This window comes from Pseudophryne corroboree, chromosome 1, assembly GCF_028390025.1.
Source record: "Pseudophryne corroboree isolate aPseCor3 chromosome 1, aPseCor3.hap2, whole genome shotgun sequence".
NCBI lineage: Eukaryota > Metazoa > Chordata > Amphibia > Anura > Myobatrachidae > Pseudophryne > Pseudophryne corroboree.
The window spans coordinates 288,175,469-288,181,468 of record NC_086444.1 but is presented as its reverse complement, the minus strand read 5'-3'; the positions used below and the strand labels follow the sequence as shown (position 1 = coordinate 288,181,468).

General features: G+C 50.7%; 1 long non-coding RNA gene across 1 annotated transcript in view; it reads left to right on the top strand.

The window, feature by feature from the left end:
- Window positions 1-3,448: 3,448 nt before the first annotated feature.
- Window positions 3,449-6,000, top strand: part of LOC135058388 (uncharacterized) — a 43,888-nt gene continuing 41,336 nt past the window's right edge. The window contains exon 1 of the long non-coding RNA XR_010244868.1: window positions 3,449-3,624. This is a non-coding gene — a long non-coding RNA (uncharacterized LOC135058388). The remainder of the gene's footprint in view (window positions 3,625-6,000) is intronic.

Sequence of the window (6,000 nt, the reverse complement as noted above, 5' to 3'; positions counted from 1 at the left end):
GGTCACTTGTACCACAAATAGCAATTGTAGTACACTATTGGGCCTATTCATCATCACTTATGGGCCTGTTAAACATGCAGAAATGCTAGTTTCAGTATGTTTATTTGTAACTGGCCCATTCATTATCAGGGGCCCGATGAAGCTGCCTAGTATTTAACAGATTCTGAACATTTTCAGAGTTTGCTTGCAGGAATGCATTGCTTTCCAGTGCCCCGCTCCCATTTGCCCGAAAAGCAGCCAATCAGATTCTAGCGATTATCTTCTAGAAGGTGCTAGAAACACGATAACAAGAATCTGATTTGATGCTATGGGCGACATATTCACTTCTATAAACTAGCACTTTAGTAAATATACCACTACTAGTGATCACTGCTAGAGATTAGGGGGCCCCCTACTGCTGGCTAGAGATTTCGGGGGCCCCTCCTCTCTCAATACACCCCTCGTGGGGACAGCTGCTTTCAAAGCAGCTGTCCCCACACCAAAATAATATTGAATAGCTCAGAGAATTCAGTATCCAAGATGATGACTAGGTCCCTATGTGTTTATTTTTGTGTTACTTTATTACACAGTTTGTAAAGATAGACAGTTTATGAGTTGTTAAGGACAACACACTATCTACAAATTAAGATTATTTATTTCTTGGTTTATATGTGTTCAGTCTGTGTTAGTGTCCACTGGGGTTCTCCCATTATGAATACATAATTAAAAATACCCATAAAAGTACTTCTAGAAGATGAGAATGCATCTAATTGAAAGTGAAGGATGTCATGAACTTAAGGGGTCATTCCGAGTTGATCGCTCGCTAGCTGTTTTTAACAGCCGTGCAAACGCTATGCCGCCCCCCACTGGGAGTGTATTTTAGCTTAGCAGAAGTGCGAACGAAAGGATCGCAGAGCGGCTACAAAATAATTTTGTGCAGTTTCAGAGTAGCTTCAGACCTACTCAGCGCCTGCGATCACTTCAGACTGTTCAGTTCCCGTTTTGACGTCACAAACACGACCTGCGTTCGCCCAGCCACGCCTGCGTTTTTCCTGGCACGCCTGCATTTTTTCGAACACTCCCTGAAAACGGTCAGTTGACACCCAGAAACGCCCACTTCATGCCAATCACTCTGCGGCCAGCAGTGCGACTGAAAAGCTTCGCTAGACCTTGTGTGAAACTACATCGGCCGTTGTGAAAGTACGTTTCGCGTGCGCATTACGCCGCATATGCATGCACAGAAGTGCCGTTTTTTTTGCCTCATCGCTGTGCAGCGAACATTTCCAGCTAGCGATCAACTCGGAATGACCCCCTAAGTACCAATAAAATACAAGTATTTCTGTGAGGCGTACCATACTGAGCAGCTCCAATAGAGGATGGTTTGAGACCAAATGGAGCCCAGGGCATATAGGGTCTTTGACATTCCTCCCTACAACATAAACATTAAATGGAGAATGCGCTTCAATACAGACAAGTGTAAGGTAATGCACTGTGGTAACAAGAACAAAAATAACACCTACCTACTAAATGGGGTAAAATTAGGGGATTCTGTACTGGAAAAGGACTTAGGTGTCCTCATAGATAGCAAACTAAGCAGTAGTACCCAAAGTAGGACTGCAGCAAAGAAGGCTAATAAGATATTAGCATGCATAAAACGGGGAATTGATGCTAGGGACGAGAGTATTATACTCCCGTTATATAAATCACTTGTGAGGCCACACCTTGAATACCGTGTACAATTCTGGGCACCTTACTACAAAAAGGATATCCTGGAGCTAGAAAAGGTTCAAAGGTGGGCGACCAAACTAATTAAGGGTATGGAGACGCTGGTATACGAGGAAAGGCTTGCAAGACTAGGCATGTTTACACTGGAAAAGAGGGGATTAAGAGGGGGCATGATCAACATTTACAAATATATAAGGGGACAATATACAGATCTTGCGCAGGACCTGTTTTTGGTTAGATCAACACAGAGAACTCGTGGACACTCGCTCAGGTTAGAGGAGAGGACATTCCCCACAATACGGCGTAAAGGCTTTTTTACGGTAAGGACGATACGTGTTTGGAATTCCCTGCCTGAGGGAGTTGTAATGGCCAACTCAGTCAACACCTTTAAGAATGGGTTAGATAAATTCCTAATGGATAAGGATATCCAGGGTTACGGGGCATAGTCACGCACTATGGTTATTATAAAAAAAGAGGGGTTAATCGGAACGGCAGTCAGCAACTTCAGTCAAAATTTTATACAAAATAATCTTGCATAGGAGACCACAAATAGGTTGAACCCGATAGACAATTGTCTTTTTTCAACCTTAGATACTATATTACTATGTTACTATGTTACTATGTATATAAAATGCAGCTTTCATAGGACAGCGCTTTTAACATTTACATTTTTAGACGTTTTATGTATAGTAGTCTTCAATCCATACAATGATATCAAAATATGATATTCAAGTTATATCATAAACCTTTGTTTAAAATGTAGAAAAAATAAAATGTAAAACATTTAAATAATATTTAAAAACCTTTATACTTTATTCAAAGTATACAATTTGTAATATTTTAATCTGCTATCAGCACACAGATGTCAATAATAGAAGAGAGCCATAAAAGAACTGCTAGAACACTTGTTAAATGGCCATAAATCTTACTGCTGACGGGTTTATGCTTAGCACTGACTCTTTGATGTACAGTATAAGACAAAGAAAAAAAAAATCACTATCACATATGAAAATCGGAATAGTAAGACATTGGGCCGGATGTAATGGCTTCCGAAATGACCAGAGCTCCCAGACTCCGGCTGAACTTGTAAGTTTTTTTAAAGCAGCAAACATTTACAAGGCAAAACCAACCAACCAGGTTTTGCATTGTAAACGTTTGCTGGTTTAAAAAAATGTATGAGTTCGGCTGGAGTCTCAGAGCTCTGGCCGTCTTGCAAGCCATTACATCCGGCCCCTTTTGTCCTTAGATAAATCTGTCTCTATATGCAATTTTTAATGAGAAATCCCTGATGAGTAGTATCTTAAATCTCATTATCAATTGGGGGGCATTGAGCTTGATCGGTAGGGCTCATATTGTATCAAATGTTTACTATTCAGTTGTTCAGCAAAAAGAATGAATTCACAAGACGGTGCCTCCTTAGGTTCAGTTATATGGCACTGGACACAGTTGTGCCTCTGTTTGTTCCCATCACTTCTGATCAGCAGTCACCAGAACTTCTTTGTAAAGTCAAAGCAGAAGAGAAGGATAAAAGCAGAGGCGTAACTAAGGGGGGTCGAGCAGGGCACGTGCCCTGGGCGCTGTGGCAGGCCCAGCAGAAGGGGGCGCCGCCGGCCAGGGCATTGTACCTGCTCGCCCGCCCCCGCCTCCATTAACGTGCTGCTGCTGCCGCCAGGAGCCTGCTGTGTGAGAAAGAACGAGGAGCAGCAGCAGCAGCTCAGCAGCAGCAGAGCGTAACATGTGACAGTGGGGTCAGAGGAGCATGTGCTGAGCCCAGATTGGTGGAGCCCAGCACATGCTCATCTGACCCGAGCAGGGGGCGGGGCTACATCGGGATCTTCTGCAGCTCTGCTGCTCTTCTCCTGGGGCCTGGCTGGCAGTGGAAGAGGAGGGAGGAGCTGTTGGAGGCTGCAATTCATCAAGGTGAGGGCACCTCAGTGTGTGTGTGTCCCTGAGTGTCTCCATGCCCCCCTCCCACAAGCAGTGTGTGTGTGTCTCCATGTCCCCCTCCCCACACCAGAGTGTCTCCATGCCCCCCTACCCCCCTACCCCCCATCAGCAGTGTGTGTGTGTCTCCATGCCCCCCTGCTCCCCTACCCCCCATCAGCAGTGTGTGTGTGTCTCCATGCCCCCCTGCTCCCCTACCCCCCATCAGCAGTGTGTGTGTGTCTCCATGCCCCCTACCCCCCATCAGCAGTGTGTATGTGTCTCCATGCCCCCCACCCCCCATCAGCAGTGTATGTGTGTCTCCATGCCCCCTGCCCCCCATCAGCAGTGTGTGTGTGTCTCCATGCCCCCCTGCTCCCCTACCCCCCATCAGCAGTGTGTATGTGTCTCCATGCCCCCCACCCCCCATCAGCAGTGTGTGTGTGTCTCCATGCCCCCCTGCTCCCCTACCCCCCATCAGCAGTGTGTGTGTCTCCATGCCCCCTACCCCCCATCAGCAGTGTGTGTGTGTCTCCATGCCCCCTACCCCCTATCAGCAGTGTGTGTGTGTCTCCATGCCCCCTACCCCCCATCAGCAGTGTGTGTGTGTCTCCATGCCCCCCACCCCCCATCAGCAGTGTATGTGTGTCTCCATGCCCCCCTACTCCCCTACCCCCCATCAGCAGTGTGTGTGTGTCTCCATGCCCCCCTTCCCCCCATCAGCAGTGTGTGTGTGTCTCCATGCCCCCCTTCCCCCCATCAGCAGTGTGTGTGTGTCTCCATGCCCCCTACCCCCCATCAGCAGTGTGTGTGTGTCTCCATGCCCCCCTTCCCCCCATCAGCAGTGTGTGTGTGTCTCCATGCCCCCCTTCCCCCCATCAGCAGTGTGTGTGTGTCTCCATGCCCCCTACCCCCCATCAGCAGTGTGTGTGTGTCTCCATGCCCCCTACCCCCCATCAGAAGTGTGTATGTGTCTCCATGACCACTACCCCCCATCAGCAGTGTGTATGTGTCTCCATGACCCCTACCCCCCATCAGCAGTGTGTGTGTGTCTCCATGCCCCCCTACCCCCCATCAGCAGTGTGTATGTGTCTCCATGACCCCTACCCCCCATCAGCAGTGTGTGTGTGTCTCCATGCCCCCCTACCCCCCATCAGCAGTGTGTGTGTGTCTCCATGCCCCCTACCCCCCATCAGCAGTGTGTGTGTGTCTCCATGCCCCCCTACCCCCCATCAGCAGTGTGTGTGTGTCTCCATGCCCCCTACCCCCCATCAGCAGTGTGTGTGTGTGTCTCCATGCCCCCTACCCCCCATCAGCAGTGTGTGTCTCCATGTCCCCCTCCCCACACCAGAGTGTCTCCATGCCCCCTACCCCCCATCAGCAGTGTGTGTGTCTCCATGCCCCCCTTCCCCCCATCAGCAGTGTGTGTGTGTGTGTGTGTGTGTGTCCATGCCCCCTACCCCCCATCAGCAGTGTGTGTGTGTCTCCATGCCCCCCTACCCCCCATCAGCAGTGTGTGTGTCTCCATGCCCCCCACCCCCCATCAGCAGTGTGTGTGTGTCTCCATGCCCCCCACACCCCATCAGCAGTGTGTGTGTCTCCATGCCCCCCTACTCCCCTACCCCCCATCAGCAGTGTGTGTGTGTCTCCATGCCCCCCTTCCCCCCATCAGCAGTGTGTGTGTGTCTCCATGCCCCCCTTCCCCCCATCAGCAGTGTGTGTGTCTCCATGCCCCCTACCCCCCATCAGCAGTGTGTGTGTGTCTCCATGCCCCCCTTCCCCCCATCAGCAGTGTGTATGTGTCTCCATGCCCCCCTTCCCCCCATCAGCAGTGTGTGTGTCTCCATGCCCCCTACCCCCCATCAGCAGTGTGTGTGTGTCTCCATGCCCCCTACCCCCCATCAGCAGTGTGTGTGTCTCCATGCCCCCTACCCCCCATCAGCAGTGTGTATGTGTCTCCATGCCCCCTACCCCCCATCAGCAGTGTGTGTGTCTCCATGTCCCCCTCCCCACACCAGAGTGTCTCCATGCCCCCCTACCCCCCATCAGCAGTGTGTGTGTCTCCATGCCCCCCTGCTCCCCTACCCCCATCAGCAGTGTGTGTGTGTCTCCATGCCCCTTACCCCCCATCAGCAGTGTGTGTGTGTCTCCATGCCAGCGGCGCAAGTATGCGGGTACGGGTGGGTACGGCGTACCCTTAAGAATTTCGCCGTGGGTACGCCGTACCCACACCGATGGGCCGCCGCTTGCTACCGCTGATGTGAGGGGAGGAGAGCGCAGCCTGCGCCTCTCATGCCCCTCAGTGTCTTTGCTCAAATCAGCGCCGCCCGTGAGCCAATCAGAGCTCGCAGCAGCGGTGAGCAGGGGAAGGGT